Consider the following 25,680-nt stretch of genomic DNA (forward strand, 5'->3'; position numbering starts at 1 on the left):
CAGTCTCTGTAGAGCTCAGTATTGCAGGGGCCGGGGATATTGATTGGCTTCTATGGATGACAAGAGAAGTCCTACAATCTTGGCCCATTGCCGCAGGGAGGTCCCGTCCCATTTTAGGGCTTTTCTGACTTCCTTCTGGATTACGGATACCTTTGAGGATGGTAGGCTCAGCGAAGCCAAAGTCAATTTCAAGAGAAACCCCAAGAAGGTCATCTGTTGTTTGGGTATCAGTTCGGACTTCCGCTTGTTAATGACGAAGCCTGGATCCTGAAGTGGCGCAATGGTCATGTTCAGATTGCCCAAGTAAATAGTCATTTGTACTCCTTTTGTGCAGAGGGTTGCTGCCACTGTCTGCAGTAACAAGGTGAAGCACCAAGGGTCAGATGAGGGGCTGAATGGGAGAGCCCAAAACTCAGAAATTTGTCCCCTCCATGTGAATTGGCAGAATCTCCGGTGTGGTGGGTAAACGGGAACTAAAAGGTAGGCATCCTTAATATCGAGCCTGACCCTCCAGTCCCCTGTAAGGAGAATATCCCTGAGCAGATGGATACCCTCCACTTTTTAAGTGGTGATATACCAGCCACCCGTTAAACTCTTTCAAGTTTATGATGGTGATGGGCTTGAAACCCTTTTCTTTTTTCTTCACGAGGAATAAGTTGATCAGAAACTGGTTTGGGTGAAGTACTGACCTGTAAGTGGCACATTTTTGCAGAAGTTCTGCTACCTCAGAGTGTATAATAATAATCCATTTTTGTATAGCGCAAACAATCACCCGTAAAGGTCTCTAGGCACTGGGGGCCGTCGGGAAGATTAAGTAAGCTATTGCCCAGAGTCACATGGTGCTGGGCTAACCTGCCGCCGGAGCCGGGGATCGAACCCTGATCCCCAGATTCCAGAGTCAGTCGTCCTGGCCGCAGCGCCACACCTCTCCTGGCTGCATGCCCTCCATTGAGAGAACCAGTGGCCTCAGACGTAGCTCCTGAACAGGGGATTCGTAAAATTCTATGTGGAATCCTCTCACTGTTTGTAGGACCCAAGGGTCCTCTGTAACCTTTCCCCAATTCTGTGCATACTGCCGAAGTCTCCCCCATAGATCTTGAGGGGATGAAGGCATAATGCTTACCAGAGTTTCCTCCTGGGATGTCATTGGCTGCTCTGCCGGCTCGGTTGCTCTCTCGTCTTTCGGTGCCGCTGCTGGGGTAGAAGGTCCTCTGAGGCCTTCATTCCAGCCATTGCTCCTCATGAACTGACCTCTAGAGGAACCTCAGTAGTATGGTCAGCCGGAGGAGCGGCCTCTGTCTCTTTCTGGCCCCTGCAAAAACCTTCCTAGAAAAAATATTTTTTTATGGAGGCTTGCACCTTGTTGAGGTCAGAGAAGGTTGTTACAAAAGTATTCAGCTCCTTGATGAAAGGGTCCCCAAATAGGTTACCTTGTGCTATGGCCCCAGCCCAGACTTAGCCAGTTTCCCCAGCTTAGGGACGATCTTACTGAGAAGAGATCTCCTTCTTTCCACCGTCAGTGCATAGTTTGCGTTACCGAGTAGGTATATAGCCCTCAGTGCCCAGCCAGCCACTATCTCTGTGGGCATAAGAACCCCAAATTGCTAAGAAAGCTCTGCTATTTGAATGATTTGGGTGATAGGTCCAATTACATCTAAGAGTTTGTCCTGGCAGGCCCTCCAAGATCGATCAATGCCCTTCTTAGGGTCTCACATATGTTTACTAAAAAAGGTGCATAGTTCATCGTCTATGTCAGGGGTGGCCGCTACCTTCCCTTTCAGTGATAGTCTTGGACACACTCCTCCTGAGACTTGCCCTGACATCCTTCTCCAAAAGATGGTGGATTTCGCTGGTGACATACTCCGCAACTTTTTGGTCTGGGGTCCACTTGGCTGACCTAGGATGATACATGTCAGATGGGTTGAACATGTCTGAATGCCAACTGTCTCCTTCTGGGGACTCAGAGGGATTGTATCCAGGGCGCCATGGTCTGCACCACTTATTTTCAGGTGTTTATAAAACTTTGCCGAAGCAGTGTTTTGCTGAAAGGCAATATGCAAATGTGGGCTACATTTTTTATCATGCCCCGGCCGATTTCTAGTCCTAATCCAACCCTGCATTAAGTCTCGCGTTACTGAATGTTTGAGCTATTGCCGTTGCATTATTATTTGCAATGCCAAAAGGTCAAACTGTCCCTAATGCAAGACCTACTGCACTGCAAATGCTTGTCATTACTGGCACTGCTCCAGATACACCCTTGGCCATTGAAAAGAACGCCCAAAAAGAATTATGCCTTTTGAAATGAACACTCATCACTAACGCCACTTTTGTTGTCACATGTCAAGCTCATGCTTGCAGGGCGAGGATTCCCTCGTCCATTCTCACGGGCCAGTCGTTCAGCCCTAACCCCTCCTGTCCTTCAGAAAAACAAAGGGGATATTCTCAAGACCGTATGATAATTATCGCATAATTAGCTTAATGCAGCTCTTCACATCGCAGTCTATCACGGGAAAATATCACTGTGTTAACGATGCATTCTCAACACGGCGGTACCATGCGATACTCTCACGACAACGCGTCAAATGTCCGCGATAAGGTAACCGGGATGGCAATAAAAAAGTTAACCCCAATGCGAAAAAATTTGCGATGGTCCCAACCAAAAAAAAAAATCTGCGATAATCTTCCCCAGGCCTGCAACTCACACATGTCAGGTGGGAAAATCACTATAAAAGTTGAAAAAAAACATACAAACAAAATCCAAACAACAGCGAAGCACAATGGAGAGAGCCGAAGCAACCAGAACCCCACAAGCCCCAGGAAGACCAGCCTAGGACGTCGGGGTCAGGGAAGGGCAAGGACAAGAAGAGTAGGAAGAAGCGGTTCAGTCCGCAGGAAAACAGGATCCTGATAACGGAGGTGGTAGAACACCATCAACTACTGTTCGTCACCTCCACTGTATCATTGGCAATAAAAAATTGAATATGGCAATCCATCGTGGACAAGGTGAATGCAGTCGGAGTGCTGAAGAGGACAATGGAATAGGTCAAGAGGCGCTGGAATGATGTGAAGCTCAAAACCAAGCAGAAACTCGCCAACAACCAGAATGCAGCAATGCAGACGGGAGGTGGGAGTCCAGCACCACAGAGGAGCTGGACAAGAGGGAGAGAATGGTGTCCACAGTCATCAGTGGGGAGACGGTGGCAGGAGTTGCGGGACCGGGCACTGCGCAACATGACCGGACACAACAGCACCAGGGTGAGTAATGGCCAAGAACTGAGGGGAGATGGGCACAATGGCACACATGCACAATTAAGGGCCTGATTCCGATCTCGATCGGTAGGGCACCGAATCGGGTTCGGCATTAGCGGATCGATTCGGAGGCTGAATTTCCGCCCGGTTCATACACAGGTCCAGACGTCGAAGTACGATGCGAACAAGCTCAAAATCTCCGTCCAAATCGTTTCCGGGTCCGAACCGCTCCGTACAACTCGGCCGTAAGCTAACCGTGGTGCGCAATGGAGGCTAATTCCAACCGAGCCAGTACGATGCTCGATTCGGACATCCGGATTGAGTCGGAGCTTCCTGCTCACAATAGCTCCCAGAGTTGAGCTTTGGGGGTCCTCATCGTACCCCCTGTTACCCACAGCCTTATGACTTGGACACAGAGGGAGACCCATGGGCCTCCCCAACACAGGCAGGTATGATGCGGATGGCGCCAACGCGTACCCACTGTAGGGGGCGCACTTGTCCGCAACATACCCATTCAGTCAATGGGAGTCCATGTATGCATTGTACGATCGGCTCCAATTGACTTCTATGGGAGTCCGACCGAACCGAGTCCTAAAGCATTCGGCGGCATCGTAATCGCTCGGTTGGACTGCAGGAGTCCGAATCGGTCGTAAAACACCCCGGATCCAGCTCGGTCGGAGTGCTTTCCAACCGAGAACGGAATCGGCCCCTAAGTAGTGAGGTTCCGTGACGGTTCCGTGACGATTTGAACCCGTGTTTTCAAGTTTGTCGGAAATACACAATATTGGTATCAGTGAACCGCAAATGATCCATTTAGCATACCCTGGTGTTTTCGCTACGCTACAAGCAAGAGCACTCCTTTTATTAACACATTTCTGATCTACCCTCGGCATCCATCTTAGATCATGGCAGCCATTTTGTGTTTCTTGCCCTCACATACGCAATAACCTCTGATCACTTCATTTCGATTAAGGACACGTAGCCTTAGCCGGAGATTCACCTCTTTCATGACACGTGCACCTTAAACCAGATCACGCTGTAGCTGCATGACTTGACAAAGGCTGCCTCCTCTGCCCGAGGCCAGTCTCACTAAACTGGTTTTCGTGTCCATTGTCCTGATCATGATTAGGCGGCCGAAGCCGGTAGCCTTGCCCATTTACAACCCACAAGCATCTCTTATCCCGCTTTCCTATCTTCCACACCTGGCTCCGTTCCTTTCTTTCTGAATCTTTATTAGGGGGAGGTAACGAAATTTACGATGAGGCGGTCCGGCTCTTGAATGCAATATTGACAAGGGATTGTGATGAACTAGTGGGAACCCCTCTTCGTAGATGTTTCGTATCAGATTTTATCAACGGTTCCTGTGTACGCCAAATATTTATTGTTTATGACACAAAGGTTTTGGGAATGTACCAACATGTGAAGAATTCGCCTGAAGGCCAAAAACTAGTATATAAGGAGCAACCCACTTTGTACAATTTGAACAGGCTCCTAGATTCTGCCCGTGTGTAGTATCTGTGACTTCTGTGTCCCTGCAGTAATAAACCTTTGGTCTTTGACGCCACCATCGAGAAGCCCGTGTTTCTGTTCATTTGTGCACCAAGGCAGGTGGAACTCCGGGGTCTTTGGGTGTTGTTCCCTGACACCTCTGGACGGAACCAAAAAGTCCAGAACTCCAATTGGCGCCCCACGTGGGGCGACGTCATTCGGTACCGGTCCAAAAGCCTGAAGAGTTCGAGAAGCTTCGTGTGAAGATTCCCGAGGGAGGCGTCCCACTTCATCGATCCCGGCATATCGCAAAAGTGGCCCGAAGTTCTCTTCCACGAGGGTTCCCGTTCAGGACGGCTGCAGTGGGACGTTGCCTTGACCGCCGCCCTGCCTTGGACCCGAGGTGCAGTCCTTAGTACGGCGAAACGTGACGGGTTTTCTCCTTGGTGACGTCTTCAGTGACTCAGTTAAGTATTTAGTGATAGCTAGCTGGTTACTTTGTGAGGATTGTTAAAATCCTTGATTGGTTCGGTTTGGTTTGGTTCTTAGTAGGATTATCACCGGTTGTTCTGGTTACGATAATCTATTTGGTTTAGTTTGGGTATCGATACAACAGTTCGTTTTGGTAGGCCTAAATTCTTGGTTCAAGTGCACACATCTGTTTTGTGTTTTGTTTGTTTTGTGTTCCGGACTGAAAAATGGTAAGTCGGAAAATGTTGTCTTGCTTTGGTTGCAACCGTGACTCACGATTGGAGGACTCCTGTCTGGTTCCTCCGATTGGGACTCCCCTATATGATTTATATTGTAAATTTGGTGTGGGTCCTATATCTTATAATGAGGTATGGGTCCGTTAGACTGCGAAGGATGGTGTCCTTAGTTGGCCACTGCATGGTAGTTTTGAACCCGAGATTCTCGACAACTTAGAAGCGAAATAGTTTAGGAAGAAAGCCCGGCCGGCAATGTTTGATTCTTTCCGTTACTGGCGAAAAGAATCCAAACAGAGAGAAATGAAAAGGTTGAAGAAAGAACAGAAAGAACAAGAAGAGTTGACTCTAGAGCAAGCGGCTAAGCAGTTGCAGGCTAACGAGTGTGAGAAAGCCATAGATGTGGCCATTAGAGAGCATAATTTAGCGATTGACAAGTGCTATCCTGCCTTGCCATCGAAAATGGCTAAGATACTGGAGGATTCCGAAAACGATCCTCTGTTGTCTTATCTGTTACGGTCACCTCCACCGTATGCACAAGGTGCTACGGCTCCACCTGTCCCGAATGTTCAATTACTGGTTGCTGGACAACCTGGTGTTCTTGCTCCTGTCCCTCCGAATCAAGTTCCCGTACCTCCTGTGATCAATGTAAATGTTCCTACAGCTCCTCCTCTTCCTGAACTGCCAACTTCTATACCTATATCTGTGTCACTTGCACCTACTGTTCCACAAACTATTTTTCTCGATACTCCTACTGTTCCATTATCTATTCCTACCTCTACTGCGTTCTCTACGTCTGCGAGTGTGTTAACTCCACTTTCTGTTCGTCGAAGAATCACTGATTCTGTTACTAATATGCTGTCTCCTTTATATAAAACTTTAGTTAAGACTCCTACTCAGGACTCTGTTCAGAGACGTAGTCAGCTTCCAAGTACTGAGGAACGGGGAATTTTAGATTCCACGGCTCTCAGATGGATTTCGAAGAGTAGAAGATATAGTACGAGAGATGTGCTAGATACATTTATGCAGTGGAAGGAACCAACGCAACGGTATGTCTTTGATGAGATGTGCTCGTTGTTACGTGAAGAAATAGAAGAAGATGATGTTGAATCAGATTTGGAAGATTTAATTAAAGTTCAGAAAGAGTTTGCTGCAGGAATGATAGTGGGTGATAATATAAAAGAAGCGATGGAACTTATTTTAAGTTTTAGGAATGATCCATCTCTTCGTTCGCCGAGAGATTTAGAAAGAGGAAAAACGAAGCTAAGTCGCCAATATCCTATGAGGGAGGTTCCTCCAATTTGGCGCGAAGCAGTGGCAGCTGATAATAATGCTGGTATTGCAGCTGTTCCAGCGCAGTTCCAAAGAGTGTGGATACACATTCCATGGAAGCGAGCTGAAGTGCTAGCGGTGAAACAGGCCTTGCCAGATCCACGTAAGAATCCTGCTGGATATTACAAGGAATTAACACAGACAGTTGAGGCCTGTATAATGAACTTAGCGGACATTGATATGTTATTTGGCAATGTAGTTCCACAACCAATTTGGGCTAAAATTCGTAGAGAGGATCATCAAGCTGCCTTAGGTGGTGATTGGGCAGCTATCACTGCAGCAGATGGTCAGCAAATAGGTGGTGCAAAACCCGAACCCCTAATTGCTAATCTTCCAGGTAGAATAATTGATCTAATGAAGACTCTAATGCCAGCATTACGTGTTAATTGGGACAAGTTGTCAGCATGCAGGCAGAAGAAAGACGAAAGTGTCTCCGACTTCTTCACGAGGTTTGAAGAAACTTTTGTAGATCATAGTGGTCAGGACATGAGCACAGAAGGAGGACAAAGACTGTTTGTCGATAAATTTGTGCATAATTTGTTACCTGAATTATGCAATAAACTAAAAGACTCAGAAAGTGCGTGGGCTGTATCCACGACTGCGCAAATACTTGCGACTGCACAGTACTACGAAAATAGGGATAAAGAAGAAAAGGAGAAATCAGAGAAGAAAACAAAAGATTTAAAAACTAAAGTTCTCTTGCAGCAGGCGTATCCGCCTCGCACGAATCAATCTAATACGCAGCAAGGTTCGTATCAAAGGACAGATTATAGTACATCAAGGCCTCAATATCAATGGAATCAGTGCGCGTATTGTAAGAAAGAGGGTCACTATAAAAATGAATGTCCGATTTTAGCGCAAAATAATGCAGCAGCAGCTCAGAGAGGTCGTGGTGGTTTTGTGCAGAATTCTAGAGGTCGAGGACGAGGTGCTATGCCTCCACAAACGAATGATCGTCCCTCCAATCACTTTGATCAACGAAATGGACAAACTACTCAGCAAAATAGATCTCAACAATATCTTGTTGAGGACTATTGTGAAATAGATGAGGGTTTTCAGCAAAATGGGTACTAGGACAGCCATGGACAAAGAGAGGGAGTAGTATCAGTTCCAGTGGATCAGAGTGGGCCTTATGTCGCAGTAGCAACATCAGGTGTAGTCGAACCGTTTCTGTTGGATACTGGTGCCGCAAAAAGTTCTATCATTCATGCGAAACTCCCTGGCGCACCTTTGTCCGGCTCAACAAATGTTTCCGTAGGTTTTTCAGGCGCCCCTGTTCACAATCCGATATCTGGTCCTTTGTCTATTTCTGTTGGACCGTGCCAATTGAAAGCACCCCTGATTTTGACGACAGGTTGTAATGAAAATCTGCTTGGTTTAGATTTGTTAAAACGACTATATGCGACATTGTACTGTTCTCCGGAAGGAGTACAACTCACGTTGGGTAAAAATATCACCTCTCCGATGTACTTGTCAATGGACGCACTCCCGCCAGAGCTACGCTCACTCCCTGATTCTCTTTGGGCGACTGGTCCTAATGATGTAGGTCTCTTAGAAATTCCACCGTATGTGGTGACCTTGAAAGCAAATGTAAAATTTCCAAGAATTCCCCAATATAAAATATCTAGTGAAGGAGAACGTGCACTTTTATTGATTGTGCAAGATTTGATTAAGAAAGATGTGATTGAAGAAACTAGAGGAAATGTCTGTAATAGCCCTGTACTACCGATTTTGAAACGAACTGATCCTACAAAACCTCCAGTGTACAGGTTTGTCATAGACCTTAGAGAAGTTAATAAAATTGTGGTTCCGCAGTTTCCTGTGGTTCCGGACATTACTGCCTTGCTAACATTGATTCCTGCTACAGCCACATGGTTCTCAGTTATCGACTTAAAGAATGCCTTTTTCAGCATTCCGATAGCCGAAGAAAGTAGAGATATTTTCGGCTTCTGTTTAGGAGGTCGAAGTTTCAGATTTAAACGAGCTCCACAAGGCTATTGTGAAAGTCCATCTATTTATAGTCAAGCATTAAAAAGCCAGTTAGATTCTTTTGTCCTTCCTCCAGGTTCTGCTCTAGTACAGTACGTAGACGATCTTCTAGTGGCTGCCGATGACAAGGAAACTTGCAAAGCGGCTACAATTTCGTTATTGCATCATTTGTCTAAATTGAATCACAAGGTGTCTCCTTCCAAAATGCAATATTGCTGCCAAGAAGTGACCTACCTAGGTCATCTCTTGTCAAAGGAGGGAAGGAAGTTGACCCCAGAAAGAATAAAAGCAATTACACAGATGAGTGTTCCACGCACACAGAGAGAAGTACGTGCCTTTCTAGGTATTACCTCTTACTGTAGGCAGTGGATCCCAAATTTTTCTCTTTTAGCGAAACCATTGGTAGCCTTGACTGGGAAAAATGTTCCGAGTCCGGTGCCATGGTCTGATGAATGTCAAGAGAGTTTTACTGAATTACGAGAAGCATTGTGTTCAGCTCCTGTATTGGGTACACCTGATTACAGTAAGCCATTCACGCTCTACGTTCACGAGAGAGACGGTTGCGCGTTGAGTGTTCTGACACAGAAGTTTGGTGATAAACAACGCCCTTGTGCGTATTTCTCATCAACATTAGATCCGGTAGCCAGAGCGTTGCCTAGTTGTTTGAGAGCTACAGCGGCAGCTGCGGCTTCCATTCGACAATCTGCTGGTTTGGTGATGAACAACATGCTAGTGGTCATGGTTCCTCATGCAGTGGATACACTCATGAACCGAACGAAGACACAACACCTTACCAGTGCGAGACTATCTGGTTACGAACTGACATTACTAGCGAGTCATATTAAGATCAAAAGATGTAATGTATTGAATCCAGCAACACTGTTGCCGACTGATCAAGAGTCGAGTGATTCCGAGCCACATGATTGCTGTTTTAAAACGGAGGAAGAGACAAAAGGACGTATCGACTTGAAGGATACTCCGTTATCCGATCCGGATGGTACGCTGTATGTGGACGGGTCATGTTTTAAATTGGAGAATGGTGATGTGACTGCTGCTTACGCAGTAACTACTTTGAAGACGATTGTGGAGACTGCAAGAGTGAGTCAGAATTCTGCCCAAGCTGCAGAATTAATAGCTCTAACGAGAGCGTGTGTTTTAGCTGAGGGAAAGAGAGTGAATGTGTTTACAGACAGTCAGTACGCATTTGGCGTGGCCCATAGTTTTGGCCGGTTGTGGAGAGAGAGAGGTTTCATTACGTCCCATGGGACCAAGATCCAACATGGTCAGCTAGTTAACGACTTGTTGGAATCTCTAACCTTGCCGACTGAAGTTGCGATTGTAAAGTGCAGTGCTCATAAAGCAATCACGGATGATGTTGGTCGTGGGAATGCTTTTGCTGATGAAATTGCTAAACAGACAGCCAGAGACACGATGAGCAGAATGTATGTTGCTACGTCTGCAAGATGGATTGCTGAGTCTGGGATGTGCGAGGATACTATGGAAAGTGTGAAAGAGATTCAGAAAGAAGCAACTGAGGAAGAGAAACGTGTGTGGAGAGAAAGTACGGGCAAGTTGGACTCGAATGGATGTTGGATTGATTTGACAGAACAGCAGCGTTGGATGTTGCCTGATGCGTATGTGCTTGCAGTAGTGACGATGGCGCATGGAGTAGCGCATATAAGTTCTAAAGGAATCTGTAAGATGTTGGCTCCGGTCTGGAAAAATGAGGGAATCAGTAAATGTGCAGAGAGAGTGGTGAAAAATTGCATGGTGTGCTTGATGCATAATCCTGGCAAGGGAACTCCAACTCCAGCTGGTCATTTCGCTCCTCCTTCCTGTCCTTTTGAAGTGATTCAGTTAGACTTTATTCACATGGACCGCTGTAATAATTTAAAATATGTCCTAGTGGTGGTTTGTGCTTTTTCCAGGTGGATAGAAGCATACCCACTAAAGGACAACACTGCCCTATCAACTGCCAAAATTCTTCTCAAAGAATATTTCCCTAGATACGGAATGCCACGGATTGTATGGTCAGATAACGGAAGTGAGTTTATAGGGAAAGTTATGCAGAGTGTGTGTGCCGGCCTAGGGCTGAAACAGTAATTCCACAGTGCGAACCATCCCCAGTCTGCTGGTTTAGTGGAGGGTTACAATGGCACCCTCAAGCTGAAAATAGCTAAAATACAAACATCCACAGGTTTAGCCTGGCCAGACGCACTTCCTTTGGCCTTGTTATCAACGAGAGCAACTGTACATTCTAGAGTAGGGCTTAGCCCTTATGAGATAGTCTTTGGCCGCCCGGCAAATATCTGGGGTGTGCCAAGGCCTAAGGAATTTCGCTCTTTAGAATATCCTATGTTGACAGACTACCTTTACGACTTGACTGCTAAATTGAGTCTTATTCATCAACAGGTTTTCGATGCTTTACCAAAGCCTCCGGAGAGTCCAGGGCATCAGCTGAAACCAGGAGACCAAGTTGTCATCAGGAACTTCGCGAGGACGAAGAATCTTCAGCCGAGATTCGTCGGCCCCTTCCAAGTCCTGCTTGCAACGAGGACAGCAGTTCGTGTAGCTGGTCGCAAGCACTGGGTGCACGCATCCCATGTTAAGCGTGTCCCTTTGCCACTTCCTTACGACGACTGGGTGAAGAAGGGAATTGGTGCCTCCGAATCTGAAAGCACACCGAAGTTCATCCCTTTCAGCGATGCCGAATTGATTACTGACACTCCGAAATCTGACTCTCCTCCTGAAAAGACTCCTTTGAACACTGAACATTTGTCTCCAGCATCAGAAGAAACTTTGCCATCTGCGAACTTAAACACTGCAACAGCTGCTAGTGATACACTATTTGCCGATCAAACAGTACCTGCAAAACAGAGATATAACTTAAGAAGCCGTAAAATGGACAAATAAAGCAGGCAACTGCATATTGTGATTTTGAAATATTGAACTGTTGCCCTCAGCCAGGAAGTTTGCTATTGTTTTGTTGTTTTTAAAATTGCCTTGCCGTCTGGGTAGCCGTAGGGTCGTGGCTGTGTGCCTAGTTGAATCTGCGGGGGTCTGACACAAGGTCGATCTTTCTGTTAGTTCTGGGAACTCCCAGGGCTGATAGAGGCATTTTCATCTACGTACACATCATCAGTGGTCGCGAGCGGATTGTAGAAGATGGAGCTTCCTGCGCTGCAACGAGAAAATGCGATTTATGTTCGCAGAAACAGACTTCATAGAATTCTTCATAGCAAATGCTTTTTGATGCAATGTGCCATTACATTCTTGATTATTTTAGCAACATTGGTGGGTGGAATCGTCTTTAGTATAAATCTGATTTTTGTGCCAGTTACTACAGTACCTCCCCTTGATCCTGCCATTTCTACTGTTTCTTCTATACACTCTTTTCACTCGTTTCCGGAACATGAGCAAGCCCGACGCTCAGAATTCATTAACAACACTTTTGTACAGCTCTTGCACCAACACCAACTGGTAGTTAACACTACAGACTGCTGGGTGTGTGGCTTGATACCCCACACTATGGATAAAGGTATTCCCTATCTGGTTTTGCCTTACAGCTACAATGGATCATTTCAGGCCCTTCAAACCATCTTTGCTTATGCCCTTGAAACCTATCCTCCACGTCCACCACGTTCCACTAAATATAACTCTGCCAACAAAGCCTTAGTCCAGGGAATTATTGACATGGTCAAGGATGTCAATAATACTCCATCATACCCTAGAGACGAATTGCGAGTATATTTAAGTTGGAATACTTCAGAATATCGCCTTTGTTTAGGAGAAAGCAAGCGTAAAAGCTCAACTCCAATCTGGGTCGTACCTCACCGAGGTCAGGTCTGTTTGCAAGGTAATGGGAGAAATCCGAGAGCTCAGCTAGGGAGGAGTGAGTGCGTAGAGACTTATGTGTTTCCGGCTAACTCTTCCCCTGCCTTCCTCACTGCTAGGGGTACCTACTTCATTTGTCGAGACAGAGCTTATACATGGTTGCCTGCCGACTTTTCAGGATCATGTTATATTGCTCGATTGTTGCCTCCGACATACACTGCTTCATCTGATTACCACAAAACCAGAGTAGCGAGAGGTGTCTTCAGCAAGGAAGATACCGCTGGTCAGGAAGCTGGAGACTTCTTCAAAGGCTTCCTTCCGTTCTGGGGGCCTATGGCCAATAGTAGAAATATACGTCAGCTAACACGGGTAGTTGAATCTACTATTACCAAAACTGCTGGTGCCCTTAGCAATCTGACAGCTGAGCTTCAGGCGGATAGACTCATGACGTTGCAGAATCGTATGGTTCTAGACGTTATACTTGCAGATCGAGGTGGGGTATGCAGAATGATCCAATCGAGCTGCTGTGTCTTTATTCCTAATAATGCTCCAACAGTCTATGAGGCGATCTCTAAGCTACACAAGATTTCCGACTCTATTCACGTAGATAAGGGAAACTGGTCCTTTATGGAGTGGTTTTGGACTCTGATCTCAGCGTGGGGATGGAAGGTTCTAATGGTCATTGGTGTCATCTTAGTATTTCTATTCTCATGCTGCCTGATTATCCAGTGTGGTCCTGCTCTGTGTAGTCTTTGTGCTGCAACTTGTCTCAGAAAACCACCTGCGTTTGGAGAAAAGGCACGAGAAAGGATGATGATGCAACAACATGTCACTGACCTGATGAGCATAGAACTAGATTCTGACATAGACTGAGTAATTGCCTATGTAAGGGCAAAAGGAGGGTCTGAGGTTCCGTGACGGTTCCGTGACGATTTGAACCCGTGTTTTCAAGTTTGTCGGAAATACACAATATTGGTATCAGTGAACCGCAAATGATCCATTTAGCATACCCTGGTGTTTTCGCTACGCTACAAGCAAGAGCACTCCTTTTATTAACACATTTCTGATCTACCCTCGGCATCCATCTTAGATCATGGCAGCCATTTTGTGTTTCTTGCCCTCACATACGCAATAACCTCTGATCACTTCATTTCGATTAAGGACACGTAGCCTTAGCCGGAGATTCACCTCTTTCATGACACGTGCACCTTAAACCAGATCACGCTGTAGCTGCATGACTTGACAAAGGCTGCCTCCTCTGCCCGAGGCCAGTCTCACTAAACTGGTTTTCGTGTCCATTGTCCTGATCATGATTAGGCGGCCGAAGCCGGTAGCCTTGCCCATTTACAACCCACAAGCATCTCTTATCCCGCTTTCCTATCTTCCACACCTGGCTCCGTTCCTTTCTTTCTGAATCTTTATTAGGGGGAGGTAACGAAATTTACGATGAGGCGGTCCGGCTCTTGAATGCAATATTGACAAGGGATTGTGATGAACTAGTGGGAACCCCTCTTCGTAGATGTTTCGTATCAGATTTTATCAACGGTTCCTGTGTACGCCAAATATTTATTGTTTATGACACAAAGGTTTTGGGAATGTACCAACATGTGAAGAATTCGCCTAAAGGCCAAAAACTAGTATATAAGGAGCAACCCACTTTGTACAATTTGAACAGGCTCCTAGATTCTGCCCGTGTGTAGTATCTGTGACTTCTGTGTCCCTGCAGTAATAAACCTTTGGTCTTTGACGCCACCATCGAGAAGCCCGTGTTTCTGTTCATTTGTGCACCAAGGCAGGTGGAACTCCGGGGTCTTTGGGTGTTGTTCCCTGACACCTCTGGACGGAACCAAAAAGTCCAGAACTCCAGTAGAACACATCTTCGGACAAACCGCGCCCCTGATCCCCAACTCCCACCAAGAGACCAATGTACCCAAGTATAAGCACAGAAGTCAAAGGCACACCGCATGAAAGGGAGAAGGGGCAGCACAATCAGAGTTGCAGGGGTGACTCCCCCAAAATACAGCGCACAGACATTACATGCAGAGCACATCAAAATTGACAACAAAGTGGTACAAACAGCAACACGTCCACAACAGAACAGAGGACACAACTGGTGCTGCTTGTGTGTAGAAACATTTACAACAGAACAAGGGAACGCTGAAGGTATGCCATAGGGACCTTGGGCATTATCATATTCTACAAAACAGTGGTCCCTATAAATGGACAATGATATACAAGATCAATAATCATACACCTAATAAGTGATATGTCTTTTGTCCAGCCGGACAAGAATTTTCTTTTTTCAATAAGTTGGATTTCAAAGCTTTTTGAGAACAATTAGATGTCAAGCGGGCACAGCCGTGACCCTCAACATACAAGACAAAACAACGAAGCAGGTAGCCAAAAAGGGCAAAGCAAAAGAATATATGTCTGTATACTTGTAGTCAGTGTAACAGACTTAAAATTGTTTAAAACACACCATTGCATTTACTCATTATTACATTAATGTTTTGCATATGGGGTTGTTATGGTCGACGACGTTACGATGCCTTTTTACATTTGGGGCATCATCATCAGGACAAGAAATAACGACATTGTTGTCTTGAACATGAATTCATAGCACTATGCCTTTTTGTTACATTTACTACACATAAGGTGATTACATTGGGAAAAAAGGGGGGAGGAAAAACTAGAAAATTGACATGAATAAAAGGCATGTTACTTTTGACCTTATAATAATACCTGAAGTGATCACTAACGGCGAGTGAAGAGGTGATAGTGGCGGTGGTTACGTCATCATTAACATGAATAATAGGCATGTTACTTTTGACCTCATAATAATGCCTGAAGTGATTATAAACGGCGAGTGAAGAGGTGTTTTATAATTATGCATGAAGTGATCGCAAACGGCGAGTGAAGAGGTGATAGTCGCAGCGGTTATATGATCAATAAATAGCGAGTGAAGAGGTTAAAATCACAGCGATTGTGGAGCGTGCATTGAAAGGGGACCGTTGTGGAATTTGGATTTCGAAACAAGGGACGGTACCGGCGTAGTGAACATGCTCGACTGATGCCTGAAGCAGACGAGAAAAATTTAAAAGGGGGGGTTTACAATCGGTTCTTTTTCATGCTCGCTGACGTGGCGTGCACATTATATTCTCCTACGTGAGGTAGAACGTTATAATCAAGTGATAGTAGAGCCCTCTGTGAGGTGAATTCAAGTGATCGGGTAAAGCGATCGGGTGCAGGTTCTCGGAAAGGATTATTTAAAATGGACCTACGTGCGTGGTTTCCGTGTGGCCGTGGTCTCACAAGTCCTTACGATAGACAATTATTACACGAGCCTTCTGTGGAAAGGTACAAGTATTAGAAAGGGGTTCCAAAATGCCGTGATAGTAAATGGCGGGAAGTGAGGGAAGGGCTGGACTAGTATATTTACCTAGTGGGATGGAGTCGTGGAGAAATAATAAATCTCCAAAACGTGAGCATGAGCGTGAGCACGGTCGCTCAATCCGTCAGTCTTCGAGCACAATGGCTCAGTCCGAGTAATCACACTGCGGACTGAGCTCTTCCCCTTCCATTGCACTTGTCATTCCCTGAAGGACTCTGGCTGGCCCTCCATGGGCCAACAATGTAAAGTGGGGTTTGCATGGTCCTGTACTGTTCCAGCTACAACACCGAATGTGCATTAAACATTCATATTCACTGTGTCATGTCTATGATCTTTCAAGTGTGAAAGTATGGATGAATATAGACTCAGTGCTTTCCACTTACATCCATGTTGCTCATGTTGTGGGACTTGGGTCACAGGGTGACACATTATGGATTGCAGTCCGGGTGGCGCCGGCACTACAACAAGGACACACGCATTAGTTACTTCATTGTCCAGCCCAGGACGGAACCACGCCCAGAGCTCCGGGGTCATTATTCACACCCATACGCCAGGCCAGCCCACTCCACTTACACTCACAGGAGGGGGAGACAATGCTACATGTCCCAGGTCTTCCCTGTGGTGATATGCTGATCACAGGTCTAGTTGTCAGCATGCCACAGCCACTCCCTCACGGCTGGCTTACACCCACACCACACCCATCCAGCACACGCATAACAAGACATGTAACCCTGCCAATAAAACATACCGGGCACAAGTGCTGGATGCCATTTCCACTCTCTATCTGGGTGTATCGGTGTGGGTATTATTTATGCATGAGGGCCTAGGGCCCTGCCACTTCACATTCCCCAGTGCCGGAGGTGACATGATGGTATCCGCACCACGGAACGCAATCATAAAGGGTCCATGATTTGCGGGGCACAGACTTGGTGGCACTGGATACACTGTGGCCAGCACAGGCACACCGCCACGGGACGGTGACTTTCGGTGCACTGAGGTAGGGGAATGTAGTAGGTTAAATGTTCCTCTTCTTACCCTGCTCTCTCTTTTTCCTTGTTGTTCAGTCTGAGTATGTATGGAATGTTGAGTATGTCATGGAATGTTGACCTGTCTGATGTGAGTCAGTTGGTGTCAGAAGGCTGAGCAGCCAGGAGGTTGCTCCTGGTGGGGCGTACTTACAGGCCTTCTTACCATCGTAGCTATACTTAATGCTTCTATAACTTGTACCTGAATAAAGTTACGTCTTGGAACCACAACATGGCCTCCTGTGGACTTTCATACTATGACATTTTGGCACAATCTGGTCTTCAAATTTGAATGCGTGGATTCAAATTCTATGGACTTTCATTCAATAAATCTTCCTACAGCAAATAAGAAACCTACAAAATACTGCAACTACATCAAAGAACCCAAGCTTGTTGCATCCACCTGTTACTACTTGGCAGCCCCAGCCCCACTAGTGACCATTTGACACCGGTCAGCCTCAACTCGGGCGTGCCAGTTTTCATTTCTCTCAAGCTTGGTGAGTCCTGTGCTTTTTGCTCTGTCTGCTATCTCTACAGCCTGCTTGGAGTGTTTTCCTTCATTACGTACTTACATCTTTTCAGCTTTAACCTATACATGCCAGATTCTACTTTACTTCAACTGGTATTCTTCAGTCATTTACAGAAACCTGTCATCTTTCATGGCTGTGTTTGTGTTGTGAACGAGCATTTTGTGAGCATCAGCGTTTAATTTAACTGGGCTGGCACCATTGAATCATTTCAAAATTGAACGTGGAATACCCATACTGGTATCTTGAGGTGTGCAAGATTTTATCTCACTCAAGCTTGGTGAGTTTGCCATTTTCGTTTTACTGGCTTTCCTGCGTTGCATTTATGTGAGGCTTTCATACTACGACAGAGCACCTTAAGTGCTGAGCGGGTGTGCAGCCTGCGATGATGCCGTGTCCTGGCAGTCCAGACTGGTGATTATTTATGTGAGTCCTGCTGGCCCGCAGTGTAGGCCTGAGCCAGCATGCAGTGCTAACCTAGCGGCACATGGCGTTGCCTCGTGGGTCAGAGAGTTAGTGGCACCTAAAGGGCTGAGCGGGTGTGCAGCCTACAATGATGCCGTGTGCACTGATATGATCACTACTGTAATGATGGATACACATACCCTGGACACTACAACCTGCCCGAGGGAGAGCGAGGGCGGGTGGATAGGGAGGAGCCAGGGGCTGGGGACAGCAGTTAGCCGATGACCCAGGAGGACGAAGGACGTGAAATAAAGAAGCTCCCGCATAACACCCTGTGTCCGTGTCTTTGTATGCGCAAGGACACTACAACTACCATAGCAAAATCAAGACCCAGAATCAAGAGTGTGACCTGATGGCCTGCGCAGCGGGGCTGCATGATGTGGAGGGTGCCATGTTCGCGGGCACCGGGCTTGGAGCTTACACTGGCAGGTGGTGAGCCCTCCTAGAGACACGCCGGTGGCAGAAGGTGAGCAGTGAGGCCTGGGTGCGCAGGGGCAGGCAGTCACCGCTGGGTGGTGGGAGTTGGTGGGGTGCAGCAGCCTGTGTGCGCAGGGGTGGGCAAGCGATGATGGCATGTGTAATTGTATGGACTCTGCCATTCTTAAATCTGGACTCTGTTTCAGATACGGGACCTGGTGGACCGCAGTGTATACCGGAACGTGGTTGGAGACACACAGGTAGCAGCAGGTGAGCAGTGAGGCCTGGGTCCGCAGTGTCAGCACTCTCTCTCCCTCTCCTTCCCTCTTTCTCTCTCTGTCTCTCCCTCTTTCTCTCTCTCTCCCTCTCTTTCCCTCTTTCTCTCGCTCTCTCTCTCCCTCTCTTTCCCTCTTTCTCTCTCTCCCTCTTTCTCTCTCTGTCTCTCCCTCTTTCTCTCTCTCTCACTCTCTTTCCCTCTTTCTCTCCCTCTCTCCCTCTCTTTCTCTCTCCCTCTCTTTCTCTCTCCCTCTCTTTCTCTCTCTCTCTCTCTCTCTCTCTCTCTCTCTCTCTCGCTCTATCTCTCTCTTACGCTTACTCTCTCTGTTGTTTGATGAGCGCAGGACACACATTCTTATCTAGAATTTTGTCTTGCAGGCTGTGACCTACAAATTGTCCTGAGAAGATCCGCCATGACTCTTTATAATAGTTGTTTTTGTGTTTTTTTGAAGGAAATGTTTTGTCTCGTGATTCAAATATGAATGAGTGAGTCTCCTTTTTCTGAACACACATAGATGCTGATTGTTGTAATTGTGCGACGTCAGGCGAATTGTTTTGTGCATGAATTTGTGGAGTTGATGTAACATATCTTTGTCCATGAGGCAGGTGGGGGTGCCCGGGTGAGGAGGGGGGTCCATGGGGGTGGCGGCGGTGGGTGTTGTTGCCCTCTTGGGGCTCCAGGCTACATGTTCAGTATCTCCATGGCGTCTGTTGTTTTTCAGGTGTGCCTCTGGGCTGGGCTCCCTTTTCTGGTGCAGGTTGTCGTGTGACTTTCCACCAGGTCAGAGCAGGTGTTAAATCCCTGCTGCTAACATGCCTTATCACCTGTTTTGGGATCTTATCACCGAACTGGCTGATCGTTGGGAATGTTGCGTAGTGGTGTTGTCGTGGCTTTTTGCACGGGAACGCGATCACTGCATCTCTTAGCGATAGTTGCCTGGGTCATCTGTGGCAATGTTTTTGAGGGTGCTATTGATGGAGCAAGGATTCGCATGTAAAGCGCCTTGCTCATATTCAAGAACCTCGTTTAACCTGTAATAGTATTAACCAATCCTGTTTGTCATTAATATCGCACTTTTCAGTACACGCGGATGTCCCAGAGATGCTTGCCTATGTGTCTATTAAACCTAATGAGGCTTGCATACTACAGAATGGCTGCTTCGCAGAAATCCAGTCTGCGCATGCGTTGGTCATACCCATGTGATGTGACGCGCTTGCAGTTCTGGAGGGATTATTCGCTCATGTGCATTACTGCTAAAATGGCCGCTTGTCTTTAAACACACTTTCTGCTTGCTCCTGCTGCTTTAGCCCAGCTCTCTATTCTGCCTAAAAACCTAATGCTATAGATATTATAAAGTAAGGGATGTAGTGTAGCTATTCATGGTGTACAGTGTATTCATTTTTTCTGTGTTTCTAATTTGTTTTCACTTACTTTTCATGTACCGCGTATCTGTGGGCCTGGGAGTGGGGAGCTACTCCATCTTTGAAACCCCTTGCAACCCCGTCATGTGATGAGGGACAATTCAAACTGCGCAGAAGCAAAACCCCGCCAGCTGGCTGCCAAAGCTAAGATGCTCATGAGAACCTGAACTCTGACCCAGCGAGAGGAGCCGAGCTGCACCTGAACTTGCAACAAACTGATACTTTACTGTGTGTCCCATTGTATTCCTTGCTGCCTATGGCATGGGAACTGAAATGTAAGGGGTGGGTACAAAAATTGAATATGAAATTTGGGAACCCAGAATTTTAGGTGGTGACAATGACCTAACCACCTCTTCTGACCAATCCTAAGTGGGGATCCTGTCACTTGCAACATTTGTGGGTGGTCTAGGGACCCGAAAAGGGTATAACTAGCCTAGTTTTAGCTAGAGAAATTGTCCGACTTGTCCGAGTAGCTGACCTGTCACCGACCCTACAAGCTCTATAGGTGAATTGATACAGAGAGCTGCGGAGCACTCTGTCCGAATTTTCCACAAACTCCAAGGGGTGGAAATAGTCTTAAGTGCTGGCGAAGCACTTTGCTGGGAAATTCAAGAACCCAATCGGGGTTATTGGCGGATTCCGTGCAGAGAGGGAGTAGCGCAGGCGTTGCATCCGAAGCTGCAGGTGTTGGTCGTGCCCTTTGGTGAGCCCAGTCCTGATCCAAATCCTGAGGGGTATTCTGTCCTGACTGTCCGTGAGCTGTACCTGCTCTCAATCTAGCATCCTAAGTCCTTGAGGGTCCCTGTCCTCGCCTTTCCAAAACTGACCCGTGGCCAGGGTTAGTCCTCATTCCTGTCCTAGGTAAATATAGATTGGGTGACCGTCTATCTATCCACTAACGTTTCCTCTTTAATAAAGCACTCTTGCCCGTATTATTTTCCTCTGTTTTCCAAAAGTTTTACATGTTATTGTTTATTAGTTATGTTCCATTTTTCCCCCTACCTGTAGGACATTATTTAAACTGTTTTGCTTAAATTGGTGTGATCTAAATTCACGTGTGTTTAGAATCTAGGTTTGAATTAGCAGGTAGACTAAGACCAGTTTGAATCACTTGTAGGACTTTAGCAGATCACTGACTAATGTTTTGACACTGACCAACCTTAGTATAAGCCTGAAATTGAATAGCATGTTCCCTGTTACCCTTACCCTGTAGTTTTCCACTCGTTCCCAATGATACTTGCCCTCATCCACAGTTATACCATAATTATAATTCTGATTATTGATATTCTAATCTGTATCAGTCTTATTCTCATGTCATTCTGATTTCAAAACTTTCTACATATAAAAATCCTTAAAACCCTTCAGGTGTCTGTGGTCATTAAAAATGAGGTATATGATAATTAAATGTATAGAGCATTAAGTCTTTTTCTTATCTTTTGTCCACTGCTAGCTCCTGATCCGTCAGGAAAATAGGTACCTGTGGTAAGTCAGGTATCCTGGTAAAGGTGTTAAGGTAAAACACATAGAATTACTGATGGTGTCGTGTATCATCGCCCGATTCATAAAAATACTGTCATAAACACGTCATGGGCCCAAGTGCGTGAAATCTGGTAAAACTAAGAGTCGGGCGACCTGCGCGCTCTATCACTATCGCAGGTAAACTGGTGACTTCAGCTGTTAGTGATGGAGCAAGGATTCGCACGTAAAGCGACTTGCTCTTACTCATGAACCTCGTTTAACTCATAATAATATTAATTCGACTTGTATGTCATTTATTTTACTTTTTCCCCAACACACGGGTGTCCCTAGGAGGCTTGCCTATGTGTCTTTTCCATAATAACAAAGCTTGCACTACTGAATGGCCGCTTCGCAGAAATCCAGTCTGCGCATGCGTCGGTCATACCCACGTGATGTGACGCACTCGCAATTTGGAGGGATATTATCGCTCATGCGCATTGTAGCTAAATATGGCCGCTTGTCTTTAACCATGCTCTCTGCTAGCTCATGCTGCTTCTGCATATCTGTCTTTTTGCACTAACCTTTAATGCTATAGATATTATAAAGTAAAGGGTGCAGTGAAGCATTTCATGGTATACAGCGTATTCATTTTTTCTGTGTTACTAATTTGTTTTCGGTTACTTTTCATGTATTACGCATCCATGGGCCTGGGTCGGGGGATTGAGTCCATTTTGAAGCCCGTAAACTCCCTGCACACGTGATGAGGGAAAAACCCAACTGCGCAGAAGCAGAAACAAGCCAGCTGGCTACCGAAGCTGGGACGCTCATGAGAAGCTCACCTTCGCCCCTGGAAAAGATGCTGTATTACATCTCATAATGTTACAATGTTTATTTCTAATGTGAACTTCATTGTCTTCCACCACATGTATGCCTGGGAACCCAAACTCCAAGGGGTGGGTACTGTCATTTAAATATTAAGCATGGGAACACAGAATTTAGGAGGTGACAATGACCTAACCACCTCTCCTGACCAATCATAAGTTGGGACCTTGTCACTTGCAACATTTGTGGGTGGTCTAGGGGTCCCAGAACAGTATAACTAGTCTAGTTTAGCTTAGAGAAATTGTCCGACTTGTCCGAGTAGCAGACCTGTCACTGACCCTACGAACTCTATAGGTGATTGATACAGAGCGCTGCGGAGCACTCTGTCCGTACTTTCCACAAACTCCAAGGGGTGGAAATAGTCTTAAGTGCTGGCGGAGCACTTTGCTGGGAGATTCGAAAACCCAATCGGGGTTACTGGCGGATTCCCTGCAGAAAGGGGGTAACGCAGGCGTTGCATCCGAAGCTGCAGGGGTTGGTCGTGCCCTTTGATGAGCCCAGTCCTGATCCAAATCCTGAGGGGTATCCTGTCCTGACTGTCCATGAGCTGTACCTGCTCGCCTACTGGCATTCTGATTCCTTGAGGGTCCTTGTCCTCGCCTATTCCCAAGCTGACCCGTGGCCAGGGTTAGTCCTCATTCTGTCCTAGGTAAATATTCTATGTGGGTGTTCGTCTAACTATACTCTTACCTTTTCTCTTCTTAATAAAGCACTCTTGCCGAGATATTATCTCTATCACCTTTGAAATTGACTGTTTTATGCAATTGCTTATTAGTGATGTTCCCCTTCTTACCCGACCTATAGGATATTATTAAACTGACTGCTTATCTAGCTTGTTCCATTTACACTTCCCTTTTAGTATGGTTGCTGTGAGCTCAGAAAGAATAGCATAAAGTTTAGGAATTCGTTTTAAGAATATTAGTGCACATATTAGGTCCTTCTCACGTCCCCTGCCTTAGTTTAAAGTTCGCCCTGAATAGCATGTTCCCTAATGCTCATACCCTGTAGTGTTCCTTAGTACTCTATGGTGCTTGCCCTAATCCATAGTTACATTTTGGCTTTAATCTTGATTATTGATGTTCTGATTTGTATTTGCCTTATAATCATGGCATATTCATTCTAAACTTACTCTATATAAAACTCTAAAAACCCCATCAGGTGTCTGTGGTCATTATACAATATAAAGAGTGGATAAATGTACTAAATGTATAAAGTGTTCTACTCCTTTTAGGAATCTTGTTACCTGTCCACTGCTAGCTCCTGATCCATCAGGAGTAATGTGCCTGTGGTAAGTCAGGTACATGAATAGTAAGTGGTGTTAGAGTCACCCCCTGAATTACTCATAGTAGCGTGGAAAGGTTTCACCCGGTTCATGCAAACACTGTCATCATATGCACGCCAGGGCCCAGTGCGTGAAAAATTGGTAAAATAGTGACCCGGGTGACCTGCGCGCTCTATCAGTAATTTTCTGGTAGCAGTAGTATGGTTAGGACTAGTTAAGATAGGTAGACAAGATAGTTAATAAATAAACCGTGAAAATAAAAATGTGCTGCTGAGATTTTCAGTGCTGCTATATTGATTGCATTGCTTCAAATATTGCGCAAATGTTTTAAAGGATTTTATTTTATATATAAGTAAATGATTTTTGCATTGCTGCTATAAGTATTATATGTAATATTAACAAAATTGTCTGTGAGCGTTTTGTGTAGTCCGAATCCCCGGGGAAGTCAATAGCTAACGGTGAGCAGAATCCGGTTAGCTGAGGAGGTCGCTTGTTGTGAGTTATTAGTGCATGGTTAGGAAGGACCGAAAGCGCTAATTAGGATCTTTTTGTATCTGAATAAATGATAGCTACGAGTCCTTTGTATAAAACTTCCATTGTGATATCACCTAGTAAGGGTCACATGCGGAAGGAGTAATAGGGTCTCCGAAGCTTGATTGGTAAGCAAGGTAGTCCGCTGGTGAAAGCCTGACTTAGTATATATCCCGGAAAGAAGTGGATAAGTCAGAGGAGTAGCAGGTTCTATATTGCTCGTGTGGGAGGTTAGACAGAGAAGTCTATCCGGAGTGAATGAAAAGTAGACAGAAGTGGTTTACTTGTAGCGAAAGAAGAACTTTCTCTCTTTTTAGAACACTCAGACACAGCGGCGAACGTTACGTGTCGTTGACTAAGTTTAGCACTTGCACTTTAAGAAAAATTCAAAGTTTCCGTTACCTTGTGAAGGAGGGATTCAGTCGGAGGGCTGCTCTGACGTCACTCCGTGCCGCGCTGTTATTGGTCAAGACAGCAGGCGTGTAGTGGAGCTGAAATTGTAAGGGAGGGGTAAGTGCCGGAGCGTGAGACCTCGTCTCGCGAAAAGCCGCGCACCCATTGGACAAGGATTTTTGTAGTCTCTGTGTTGATTGGTTGCTGCGAGATAGAAGTCGCGTTCGCATTGGAAGCACAAAAGTAAACAAAATTAATCAACAGGAGCTTGAGAAGAGTTTGGAAAGGTGTATGTGGTATCCTGAGTTTATACCTAATCCACAGAACTTAGGCTTCTATAAGGAACAGATTCTACGAGGTAGACCGCGCATGATGTACAGAGTTAAGAGAAAATTGTCCCTTGCCGACAAGATTAAGAACTATTTCAAGAAAGACAAGCCCATACGAACTAGGGAGGGTGTGATCATTCCACCGCCAGATACTCCCGCCTCCTTCATGATGTTTGATAAAGGGTATCATACATGCGTATGGTTGGAGAATTGGGTAAAGTACACGGAAGATGATGGGATCTTAGCATTTCCCCTTAATGGTTCCTTTAATGGCAGAATCCTGTTTAACTTAAGAACCCGAATGAATGAATTGCATCCCGACCCAGATTAACCCAATACGAAGCATTAGAGGAATGGTAAATTGAAGCCCTAGAAAGAGACAGACCCAGAATGGATAAGGGATTGAGTAGATGTATCCAAAGGTCCAAAAAGAAACCAAAGAGAAAAAGATGAAGCAATGGAGACAGAACATGATGGTTGAGGGATTGTTTCCAATGTTTGGGGTACTCGAACAAGGGAAAGGGAAATGTACGGAGAAAACCCGCCACTTAATGGCTATGGGGGACTCAGAAGATGAACACCTAGAAGATTTATTGATGAAAAACCCACCTCCCTATGTTGCAGAACCCGACTCCTTGAGTTCCCAAAACCCGTTTTCTAAATATCCTAGATGTCGGAGGGCCAGT

Source organism: Lissotriton vulgaris, chromosome 8, assembly GCF_964263255.1.
Source record: "Lissotriton vulgaris chromosome 8, aLisVul1.2, whole genome shotgun sequence".
In the NCBI taxonomy this organism is placed as follows: domain Eukaryota; kingdom Metazoa; phylum Chordata; class Amphibia; order Caudata; family Salamandridae; genus Lissotriton; species Lissotriton vulgaris.